Below are 13,122 nucleotides of genomic sequence, written 5' to 3'. Positions count from 1 at the left end.
GAGGTTGTCTGCAAGGATAGAAAAATCAGAACTTTATGGTGGACACAGGAAGTTAAGAGGCAGTGAAGGAAAAGAAGAAAACATATCAAAAGTTCCTGGCAAATAAGTGCTTGTGCTCTTAGAGAATACAGACACAAATGTAAGAAAGCTAAGCACTGTGTAAAACTAGCTAAACAAAAGTCATGGGAGGACTTTGGCAAGAGCATAGAAAATAAATATCAAGAAGGTGGCAAAATATTCTGGAGATTGTTGAAGAAACTTAGAAATGGAGGAAAGAGTGCTGTAAAAGGAGTTAGAGATGATAAAGGTGACATGAAAATGGGAGAAAAAGATATCCTTGAAGTATGGAGTAATTACTTTGAAAAATTGCTAAATTAAACAAGCAGGGATAATACAGTGGTAAAAAAAACACTCAACAGGCAGACAGGAATACATATCCATACTTGAAGCAGAAAAAAACCATCAACGGCTTCAAATGCGGAAATGCAGCAGGAGTAGATGATATTCGACCAGGAATGCTGAAGTATGGTGATATAAAATTCTTAAAGTGGCTGCAGTGTTCACAAGGCCTGGACAGAGGGACAAATTCCCGATGATTGGAGTAGAGCTCTCACAGTACCCATGTATAAAAATAGAAATAAAACTGAATGTGAGAATTACAGAAATATTTCCCTATTGAGTGTTCCTGGTAAGATTTATGCAAGTACACTTGAGAAATGGTTGAGAAGAATTGTGGAAGAAAAGCTTGGTGAAGAACAAGCTGGATTCAGGCCAAATAGAGGCTGTCAGGATCAGATCTTCACTTTACAACAAATAGTCGAGAAATCATGGGAATATAACAAAGATCTGTATTTAGGTTTTGTCGATCTGGAAAAGGCATATGACAAGGTGCCAAGAGAGTAGCTATTCAATACGCTACAGTTATATGGTGTCGATGGGACATTATATCAAGTAATACTTTCTTTATTTGAGTTGTAAGTCAACAGTTAGAATTAAAGTACAGGAAGATGGTTTAATGTTAAATCTGGTGTGAGACAAGGATGTATATTATCCCCTCTGTAATTCATTATCTATATGGATCACATTATGGAGGAAAGTGGTATTAAACATGATATCAAAATTGGAGATGTTAATGTCAGCTCTTTGCTTTATGCGGATGATGTTATACTTCTAAATAAATCCGCAGCAAGTCTGCAAGATTCCCTGACTAAATTGAATAACTTTTGTAATAGATATAGTATGAAGGTCAGCAATAAAAAGACAATGAAAATAGGCAGAATCGTTGAAAATGTCAACTGTGTTTTGAACAGATAACCTGTGGACCAAGTAAAACACTTGAGCTACTTAGGCACGAATTTTAGTGAAGATGGTAAATTAAATATGGAAATAGACAACAGAATCAACAAAGCTGGTATGGTATGAAGTCAACTGGATAAATTTATTTGGAATAAGAGAGAAATTAGTCAGAACACTAAATTAGCTGTCTACAAGAGAGTGTTCAAACCAGTTTTAACTTATGGATCTGAGAGCTGGGTGAGAAGTAAAACACTTGACCAAAGACTAGAGACCGCAGATATGAGAGTCCTGAGAAAGATTAGAGGCGTGAACAGATGAACAGGAATGTGTTAGCAGAGCTAATCTCAGGTGGTATAGTCACTTAAACAGAATGGACGAGGAAAGATTAGCAAAACAAGTGTTCTCTGTAAGAGAACACTTGTAATTTCCTGCCAACCTTGGCAGGAAAACAACCCAGAGGTAGACCAAGATATAGGTGGATTAATACAGTACAAAGTGCCTTAGATGACAGAAATATAAGATCTGATAATGTTGGAGTCTTGACAAGATTTGGGTTTGGAGGAAAATTGTAGATAGGAAGTTTGTAATGATGTAAATTTTTCATGTAGTACTATCATATCCTGTACACCCCTTGAGGGTACATGGTAGGAATTTGATGATGATGTTATCCCAAGAAGATACATGGGAATTTGGGTATTGTCTAAAGTAAGGCTGGAAGATAAGGAGTGTGTGTGTGTGTGTGTGTGGTGATTGTGGATTGTGGTGATTTGTGCATTGCTGACTTTGTCAAATAAAAGGGAAGAATGCAACGTGTTCCTATCAGCAAAATCATATATTGGTTGGTAGCCTGCTGGAGTAAGTCAATTTTATCCATTTCAAGGGATACAGACAACCTTTCTTAAGACAGCTGTATAAAACAAACTACTTGATAGAATGACTTGCAATTTCACATGGATGCTTATGACAAATGTACTAACTTAGGAAAAAAAAAAAAAAACCTTGCCAATAGTGTTGCCATCTATGGTTGAGGCCGAGAACTTTTCAGACCGCCCTCGTAATAAGCATTCAAAATGAATGCCAATTATAGTTGACTGACTATTATAACAAACCCAATTATAATGAAAACTAAACCCATAAGAACCATACTTACAAGAAATCCAAACACTCATAACCGAATTTCTGTAGTTCTAGGAGTTTGCTATAGTGAATCAACTATGAAAAGAGAAAAGACAAGTATATTACGAAGCAAATGAAATTAATTTCATATTATACTTGCATTTGCCATTATATATACAAAGCACAAAGATAGTTGAAGGCACAGTTTCAGAATCAGAGAGATAAGGACACTGAGTGAGGAAATCACAATGAAAATATATAGGAAAGCTTGAGAAAGAACTGAAATCCATTACAGAAAAGGAACTAGAGGAGAGGAACAGCAAAGTGGTATCTGCAATCAATATGATTACAGACACTATTTTGTCAATTTCTTTTAGGCTTACGCGGTGATCCAAATACATTTTGGAAAATTATAGAGACAACTACCGTGTTTGAGTAACACTTTAGTTTAATATAAATTTTAGTTTATATTAAACTAAAGTGTTACTCAAACACGCTAGTTGTCTCCATAATTTTCCAAAATGTACTATTTTGTCAATAAATATCATAATGAATACAGAACAAGAGAAGTATACAAAATGATCAGAAAACATCAAAATTGTAGCCCAAAGTAGAGACTATAAAAGAAGAAAAAGGGTAAAATCTTGATGAACTATAAAGAAACTATAAAAGAAGAAAAAAGGAAAAAAGTAAAATCTTGATGAACGCAGAAGAGAGAATTATTGCTCAGAGTTATATAAAGACACAGGGAGATAGGTCCAAAAGAAATTAATTCATGAACACAAGGAAATATCGCCACCAAGCACAGACAGAGCAACAGATATACTGAGGAATGAAGTTGTAAAGGCAGTAAAACATCTGAAGATTCAGAAAAACCCAAGAGAATGACAGACAAACTACACTGGTTGTATAACACTGTGTGGCATGAAAGGAAAGCAAAAGCACCAAAAGAATAGGCAAGATCACAAGATCAATTCTAATAAACATTCACAAAAAAAAAAGGACTGCAAAAACTACAGAACAATTGTTCTAATGAGTCATGTGGCAAAAGTACTCATAATCTGCCATATATATCACTTATAAATACTTATAATTTACCAATGGAAGAAAACCTATAAAATGAGCAAGCAGGATGCAGAAGACAGCAGGAGTATTATGTACCAAATCAAGATGATTGCAGACACTATTATGTCAATAGTCGATAAGTATACACGATGATCAGAAAACATCATGAGGAAATGTAGCTCAAAGCAGAGACTATAAAAGAAGAAAAGGGTAAAATCTTGATGAACTATAAAGAGACTATACCAAAAAATAAAGTGGACTGCAAAAACTACAGGACAATTTTTCTAATGATTAATGTGGCAAAAGTACTTATAATTGATGTGTGTGTGTGTATATATATATATATATATATATATATATGGCAAATTATAAGTACTTATAATTTATCAATGGAAGAAAACCTATAAGATGAGCAAGCAGGATTCAGAAGACAGGTGGAGTACTATGTACTAAATATTAATGTTAAGACTGTATAAGGAGATGGTCAGCACAAGAGAAGCAAGATTTTGTATAAAGAGTGGTTAGAATGGAATGCATTGCCAGAGAGATAGTAAGAGTGCAGATCATGAATAACTATGATAGATTGTGCTTTGTCTTAGATAGATCTCCGTGGACTCGTGACTTCATGGAGAGTCTGAATAATAATTATAAACAGACACACTAAGTAACTTATATGACTTACCACTGAGATGAAGACACAGAAAAACTGCAAAGCAGCATCATAAGTCAAGAGGCTGTTATTTCTAAAAGAGAAACTTAAATTTAGTTTAACAAGAAATGAAGCATTTGGAATTTAAGTAGAACAATTCATTAAAATTATTATTATTACTATTATTACGGGTGACCCCTGGGAGTCCTTAGACTCATCAAGGGAGACCCTAAACATCATGTCCACACAACTATTCGACATTCTCACAGTATATATATCATACCTTGCCTTGAACTCATTCACTGTCATAGCACCCACAACAGACTCTTGCAGCTTATTCCACTCATTTACCACTCTAAAAGTAAAGAACCCAGCTCTAACACCCTTGCTAACCACACTCTTGCCCACTTCCATAGATGTCCCCCTAGTTCTCCCACCACCAGTCTGGATCTCAAAAATATCCTCTGAATTAATCCTATAGAAACCCTTCAGCAATTTGAATGTCTCAATCATATCTCCCCTTTTCCACCTATCAACCAATTTCTGCAACCCACAAATCTTCAACCTGTTCTCATAAGGTTCATTCCATAGACCTGCTATCATCTTGGTCACTCGCCTCTGGATCCTCTCTACCTCCTCCACATCAAGAAGAAACCTAGGTGACCAAATCTGGGCACAGTAATCGAGATGAGGTCTTATCAAGGCCCAGTACACCTGCTTGTCTCTGCTCGTCAAAGTAATTTTCAGCAACCAAGTGATTTGATGAGCTGATTTAGCCACTTTTGCAATGTGTCCCCTAAACTTCATTTCCTTATCCACCAACACTCCCAAGTCCCTGGCCTCATCAATCTCCTGGAGTACAGTTTCACCAATGTGGTATACTGCTGCTGATCTTTTCACCCTAAAATGCATAACCTTACATTTTGTCACATTAAATTGACATCCATTCTCCTTAGCCCAGAACTCCAATCTATCCAAATCATCCTGCAAAATTTTGACATCTTCTGCATTCACTATTGCCCTACCCAACTTTGCATCATCATCAGCGAACAAATGAACCGTTCCTCTTAGATCCTTCCCTATATCGTTAATGAACAAATTAAACAGCAGTGGTCCAAAATAGAGGTAACCCTCATATAATGCAGATGTTAGGTTCCATAGAAATGCCGCATTATATAAATCGCTTTATGCGAGACTTAGATCACATAGAAAAGTAGGGTTAGGTTCTGAAATCTTTTTTTTTTTTTTAAATGATATAAACAACAAGACCACACTCCTACCAGGCATGTCCCCCAGGTGGTGGATGGGGGAAACCCAAATGGGTTGCTCTGAATAAAGAATAAAGAGCCGTGGACCAAAGGATGTAGTAGAGGCATGGCAAGCTGGCTACATTATTATGCCAGTAACTTTCATGAGCAGGAGAAAGTCTACAAACCGAGATAGTGCTACTGTGTACGGGACAACCGACGCGCCTACTCATATGTATCTATGAGTAGGTGAGAAATCAGCAATGTGGTCATCCAAGGATGTGAAACATGTAGCCACCCTCAACATAAGATCACTATACCGACCTGGAAAATTACAATTAGTCCAGGAAAATTTAAAAAGACTGAAATGAAGTATTTTAGGTTTATCAGAGATACATTGGTGCAGAGATGGATTCATGGATTTACCAGAAGGAAGAAAAGATAACATACACAGAGAAGGAGTTGCATTACTAATTGAAAAGAAACTTATACACTCAGTAATTGAAATAAACCCAGTGTCTCCTAGAATAATAACAGCCAAACTTCAAGCAAAAGAAAAAGGTCAAACAATTAAAATAATCCAAATATATGCACCAGGCAGTAACCATTCAGAGGAAGAAATAGAAAATTTCTATGAAGAACTACAACAGGAAATAGATAATCCCAAAAATAGAGAACTCATGATAGTGATGGGAGATTTTAATGCTAAAATAGGACAGTTCACAGCAGACAAAAAAGATGTGATGGGGAAATTTGGATACGGAGAGCTTAACGACAGAGGAGAACCTGTTTATTCCACTTCTGTAAAGCAAACGAACTAATGATTACAAACACATTGTTCTGTCAACGCCCTAATAATAAATATACATGGACATCCCCAGATGGTAATATAAAGAACTGCATAGACTATATCATCATAAACAAACAATGGAAAAGATCAGTAAATAATGTACGAACATTAAGAAGATTTGATTTTGACACTGACCACGAAATATTAACTGTCAAAGTGAAGATAAAATTCAACAGGAAAAATAATATCAGAAAAGAAGAAAACATCAACCTATCAAAACAAAACTAAAAGATAGCTCAAGCAGAAGTCGATTTTTAGAACAGATGTGCTTGAAATTAAAACCCTCCATCTTACAGAACAGTGGAAAATACTGGGAAGAAGGAAAAGAAACAGTGTTATCCATTGCAAAAGACACTCTAGGTTCCAAACCCAAAATAAACAAACAGTGGATAACCCAAGAAATCATAGCTACATAGAAGAGAAAAGAGAAGCCAAGATACTTGTAAACCAACAAAACAATGAAGAGAATAGAGAAAAATACAGAGCACTAAAAAATAAAGTTGATAACCTATGCAAAAAAGCCAAAGAAAAATGGTTAGAAGAAAAAGCTAAGAAATGCCAAGAAGCATACCAACAAAACAACCTAAAAGTCTTCCATGATACTATAAGAGAAATTACAAAGGAATTCTCAGTAAAAGCAGTAAACAACAAGATGACTGAAACCGGGAATATTGAATATATAAGAAAAATCTGGTCAAACCATTTTAAGACTATCTTCCACCAAGGAAACAAAACTACAATGCCAACAATAGAAGAAAATAATGATCACCCAAAAATTTTACAAGAAGAAGTTAGATACGCAATAAAACAGATGAAAAACAATAAAGCACCAGGCATTGATACTATCCCTACTGAACTGTGGTCATATGGAAGCAGCATATCAATAGGATATTTAACAACCCTATTCAATAAAATACTACAAACAGGAGAGATCCCAGATGACTGGAGAACTGGAAAGATCATCCCAATATACAAGAAAGGAGACAAAAGAGACTGCAGAAATTACAGAGCAATCAATTTACTCCCTCATGCCTATAAAATATTCATAAGAATTATACAAAATAGATTCAAAAACACCTACGAAGAAATGATAGGCATAGAACAAGCTGGTTTCCGAGGAAACTATTCAACGATAGACCAAATTTTCACATTGCACCAACTAGCAGAGCTCAGCTGGGAAGACCATAAAGAACTATATTGTTGTTTTGTGGAATTTAAACAAGCTTTCGATAACATCAACAGAGAAATCCTTCTCAAAATTCTACTAGTAATATTTTATCAGAAACTGTATTATTCTACTATAATACAGTTTCTGATAAAATATTACTCTAAGACAAATGCAATAATTAAAAAGGACACACTCACAACAGAACCCATAGAGATCCAAAAAGGAGTAATGCATTATCCCCATGCCTATTCAACATATATCTAGAAGAAGTTGTAAAGAAAGCAATATGACAATGAGCCTGGAATCAATGTCAACGGTTTAAACATAAATAATATCAAATATGCAGATGATCTCATCCTTCTTGCAAGAACCCCAAATGAACTACAAAAGTTGATCAACAAGCTAAACGAAACCTGTAAAATGTATGACATGACAATAAATATACAAAAGACAAAAGTGATGAAAATAGGGAGGAACAGAACTACCATCTCAGCCACCTTAAACAGAGAACAAATAGAACAAGTAGACAACTTCATATACCTTGGATCAAAACTAACAGAAACAATAGATGAACTCAAAAATCAAACAGAATAGTGATAGGATGGACCACCATGGGAAAATTACAGAAAATCTGGAAAACAAACAAGATATCTAAACAAGCCAAAATCAAATTATATGAAGCAATAATTATACCAACAGTCATCTATGGAGCAGAAGCGTGGACAGTGAAAAAAAGAGAGGAGAAAAAACTGCTGGCATTTGAAATGAAATGCTTAAGAAAAATAAATAGAACAAGTTGGATAGAAAAGAAAACAAACATCACAGTCAGACAAGAACTATTGTATAAAAAGACAATAATAGAAAAAATGAGAAAACAACAACTGAGATGGTTTGGACACACTGTACGCATGGATGCAGACAGACTTCCTAACGTCCTAATCAATACTTTTCCAACTGAAAAAAGAAGACCTGGAAGACCAAGAATTACCTGGCTGAAATTAATAAAGAACATCTCGGGATGCAGAACATATAAGGAACTTTTTTGAACAGCAAGGAATAGAGAAGACTGGAAGATCCTGCTCAAGAGAAGACTCAACCCGTCTTAGACGGAAGAGAAGAGAAGAAAATAATTCATGTAAGTTAAGAAAACAAACTATGAGACAAATACATAGTATAAAATTATAAAAATTACAAATTGTAGATAAATTTCATTGCACATAATGCATAAATGTTTTCGACACAATAAAATAAAGCGCATATTTTAATCGTCATCACTGTCTTCAGAAATAACATTTCGTATATGTTCTTTAAGTGGCCGGAGGTTGTCACCACTTGAAATCTCTTGGACATCATTTGTTATAATTCTCATTGCATACTTCGGCTGGTTTAATTATCAAGAAGTCATTAATAAGACTTTGCTTACCACTCTGCTGCAATTTTTTATTAAGTTCATAATATGGCGCTAAACAAATATCCAATTGTCTTGTGAATTTTCCCGAGCATTCGATTGAGAGATTTATCCATAAAATAACTTCCTAACTTTTTTGCCAAGTTCAATCCCTCTGCTAATTTCTTTAAACTGAATTCTTTAACAGATTCATCACAATCAGAATCTTTGGCAGAACTTCCCTGCCATTTGGTTCGACGCCATCTATTAATTGTACCAGTTCCTCCTCATTTAAATCTGTTTCCCCATCAATTAATTCACTAATTTCGTTTTCAACAATAACGCAAAAACCCTCTCCACCAAAAATGTGTGCAACGTTTATTATACGACTTAGCTCGGCATCCACTAGAGGTACGAAATTTTGTTCCAGAATGGCTTCAGGTCATATTTTTTTCCAGCAAGCATTCAGTCTAGAGGGTTGTAATTCCTTAATGGACATAGAAATAATTTTCACACAATTCAATATTGTAAACTCTTTCCATGCTTGAGGCAGTGTCATGTTTGGATTAGATTCCATTTTTTCCAAAACTAACTGGAATGTTCACCGAATATAACATGAACTTAAATGTTGATATTATTCCTTGGTCGAGTAGTTGAATAAGTGAAGTAGTATTAGGCGGCAAAAAAGTTATTTTATTATTCGGATGGCTTAAATTTGTTGGTTGGCCTGGTGCGTTATCTAAAATTAGTAGAATTTTGAAGCCCATATTCTTTTTCTTCGTGTAACTTTCTACATCGGGTACAAAACACTTGAAAAATCAATTTTCAAACATGCTTGCTGTAACCCATGCCTTTTTGTTGGCATGCCAATAAACAGGCAGGGTGGACTTGTGGAGTCCTTTCCATCACACGAGGATTTACGGATCGGTTAATAAACATTGGTTTTTGTCATATGATCACCTGATACATTACTACAAAACAGTAGAGGAATTCTATATTTGGAAAGCTTGCATCCAGGAGCTGATCTTTCATTTTATGAAATATAGGTGCGTTTTGGCATTTTCCCCCCAATATAACCAGATTCATCTGCATCAAATACCTGGTCTGCACTATAATACCACCAATGATTTTTAAAAGTTCTGCTGAGTATTTCCAGGTATTTCTGCTGATGCTGATTTTCCCTGGATTTTAAGATTATACAAAGAAAACTGCTTTTTAAAGTTTTTGAACCAACCCTTACTGGCGCAACATCCATGCTGAGAGAATTCTTCTGAAATATCTCGATCAAGTTCTTTTAAATGTTTATAAACCTTGAGAACTTTTTGTTTACTTAGGTGTCCATCCAAAGGAATTTTCTTTTGAGTGCAATCTTCTATCCAAATCATTAGAGATTTCTCCATTTTTTTCTATTAGAATATCGCGTACACGAACAACATGCTTTGCACTTACCGTTGACCCAGCAATAACGCTTTCTCGAATTTTATGTTCATTTTGTTTGACTGTTTGAATTTTTGATTCATTTAAATTCAGAGTCCTTGCAACAACTCTTTTTTTTTTTTTCCAGTTTTCAACTGATCCAAGATTTTAATTTTTTTTTCTTCGAGAGAAATGAATTTCCTATTCAATGTTGTTTTTTTCCCCTTTCGTTGCAGTTTTAGTGGCCATTACAATAAAAATAAACTTTTACATAAAAAAAATAAAAGCATTACATATGTATGTAACTCATCAGAAAATAAACTGCTCAGCTTGAGAATAACACACTTATGATTTTTAATGTGCTTTCCTGGCAGAAAATGAAGACAATTTTCAACAATAAACAATACAGTAAACTCTAGATGGCAAACTTATGGCATTCGTGCCAAAGGTGGCATCTGAGAATTTTGCTGGCAAGTCAACAATTTACAGGTGATATCCTTTTATATGCTTATAAATTATTCAACTTCTTTTTTAATTATTACAATACGTACAAGTTCAATTTTGTTTTACACAAGAGAGCAGCTATAAAGACGTGCATATGATTGGTGCAGTATTAACAAAAGATCACGCGTCTCAAAGACAAACTTGAGTTGAAATGCTAATTCTCTTCAATCGAATTCCATAACATCTGAAACTGTCATAACAACATTCACTATTAGTTTTAACATATTTATGATAGTGTGTCATTTATCGTTCTGATGAAACTTCTCATTATCGACTGGCTCAACTCGCACAAAAGTTTCAACCCTTGGTTGAATTTTATGGCTGCTTGTTTGCATTTGAGGTGGCAGGCTAACTCACACTCGTTATATGGAATGTTTCGATTCTTGGTAGAATTTTATTTTAAGTTAGCCTTGGTGATCTGTCATAATGACATCGAGAATTTCAAATGCAATAAAACAAACACTTATTTCATAATTGAAAAATTGGACAATAGTTTTTAGTTAGATACTGTGTTTCAGTGCAACATGGTTTTGCTCGAGTCTATACAGCATAGTGAGAGGGGACATATGATTCATTAGTTAGCGCAGTTTTTATTCCAGCTGTCTCTAATTGCACTATTTGTTTAGAATTACACAGACCAAAAGTGTCTGTACAGTACCATATTCCGGGATACAATAAAACTAAATTTGATACTTATAACTACTTACGCGATATGGGCAGACACAAATTTAATGAAGATAAAATTTGATTTTTAAGTCCCGCAGTGAAAAATATATGAAAAATAAATAAAATAAAATAAAGGGTTACTAGAAATTGTAGACTGAGTTACATCGAAACCACGTTGAACAAGAGTTACTACAATTTGTAGACCACATTATATCGAAACCGCGTTATATAAGTATAACGTTATACAAGGGTTACCTGTATATTCAATATTTAAATGAAATCAAGCTGACTTCATATACTAAAATTAATACATCCATCAATTGGCTATAGTAATAACTGCTACTATTAACACTTCTTTTTTAAAATTAAGGTGTGAATATATAGAAACTTTAACATGAAAGTAAATAAAACAGTTAAAATTATCTTGTTTATCTTTCCTTAATATTCACACCTTATTCCATCTTAAGTAACAGATTTGACATCAAAATGATTTCAAAACTACTACAGGTTTTTTTTTTTTTTTTTTTTTTTTTTTTTTTTTACATCCAATCAAAATCAGCTATAAGTCATATGTGGAATTCGACACTGATTATTATAATAATAGTAATAAGTGTAGATTATTATTATAATCACCATATTAGTGGTTGAAAATGTATTTTAGTCTGAACTATGTGTATTCCCTGACTGCTGTACATGTTTGCAGAATGATAAGCCTGTATTTCCAAAAGGAAAAACATCACAAATGATTTCTCTCATACTGTGATGGAATCAAACGCAAATTTTCCAAACAAAAAAAGTACTTCTTTATTGCTGACAATGTTTTTTTAATAATTTTATTAAAATTTAATATTTTAATTTAATATTAATAAAATGACATGTATTAATGTTCTTTAAGCTCAACCATAACAGTAAGCTGTTATAAATTAAAAAATATATAAATTATACATTCCATTTTTTTCATATAGGGAATGGTGATAGAACTTGAGTAATCTCTGCTCTGAATAGGGAAGGGACTGCACAGTTACAGGGTTTTAATATTTTGGGGGGATTTTAGCCATTGGCTATGAATGTGTTGAGAATGTGGTCAAGTTCAGCAATTAGGGCACTGCTATCAGAAATGATTAATTTTGCCCTGTTATATAGGGTTTTTATAATTTCATGTTGTTGGGAAGGTGGGAATGACTGCTAGTGAATGTATCTACCTGCAAGTTTTCTGTAAACAGAGAATGCCAGGAGTCCATCAGGCTGGAATGTAATCAGTGTCTAGGAATAGGACTGTTGTTGTTTTCCTTTTCTAAGGTAAACTGGAAGAGTGCTTAAGGGTCAAAGCTGTATAACTGAGAGGAGACTTCCACATAGCCTTTAAAAGGAATGCAGAGAACTAATCACGGCTTCTGACCTAATGTCCAATCCTCACCTTCTCGTGGTGCACCCTGTTATGTATCTACCTGGATACTGAATGAACGAGGATGGGCTGGCAATTTGGGATTTAGCTGACCAAATTGTATTCTTATTGGCTTAAACCACAATATAAAATGATGGTACAACATGACAGAATTTCATGCCGACTAGGATGTCGCCTGGTTAAACAAGGTCCCCGTTGTTTTCACCAGGAAACCAGGGCAAACAGTGAAAAGTCAGCTACTGGAAGAAATAGTGATGTGGATAAATATCAAAATGGGCAACTGGACAATGAGACTTATTTGTACCTATGGTCCCACAGAAGGCTCTACTAAGGTAGAAGTAGAGGAATTTTAT

The 13,122-nt window shown here is 34.5% G+C and overlaps 1 protein-coding gene across 4 annotated transcripts in view; it reads right to left on the bottom strand.

The window, feature by feature from the left end:
• The window catches only part of LOC150107464 (mitochondrial nicotinamide adenine dinucleotide transporter SLC25A51), a 125,203-nt gene that overhangs the window by 64,965 nt on the left and 47,116 nt on the right, over positions 1–13,122 (bottom strand). For all 4 annotated transcript variants that reach the window (XR_016548197.1, XM_090391312.1, XM_090391313.1 and 1 more), the window contains one exon: positions 4,160–4,220. The gene's annotated coding sequence lies outside the window, so the exon portion shown is untranslated. The remainder of the gene's footprint in view (positions 1–4,159; positions 4,221–13,122) is intronic.

Source organism: Typopeltis vanoorti, chromosome 4 (assembly GCF_054136105.1).
Source record: "Typopeltis vanoorti isolate ZY-2024b chromosome 4, IOZ_Tvanoo_1.0, whole genome shotgun sequence".
Lineage (NCBI taxonomy): Eukaryota > Metazoa > Arthropoda > Arachnida > Uropygi > Thelyphonidae > Typopeltis > Typopeltis vanoorti.
The sequence above is the reverse complement of the archived record's forward strand: the minus strand, read 5'-3'. Positions and strand labels throughout refer to the sequence as shown.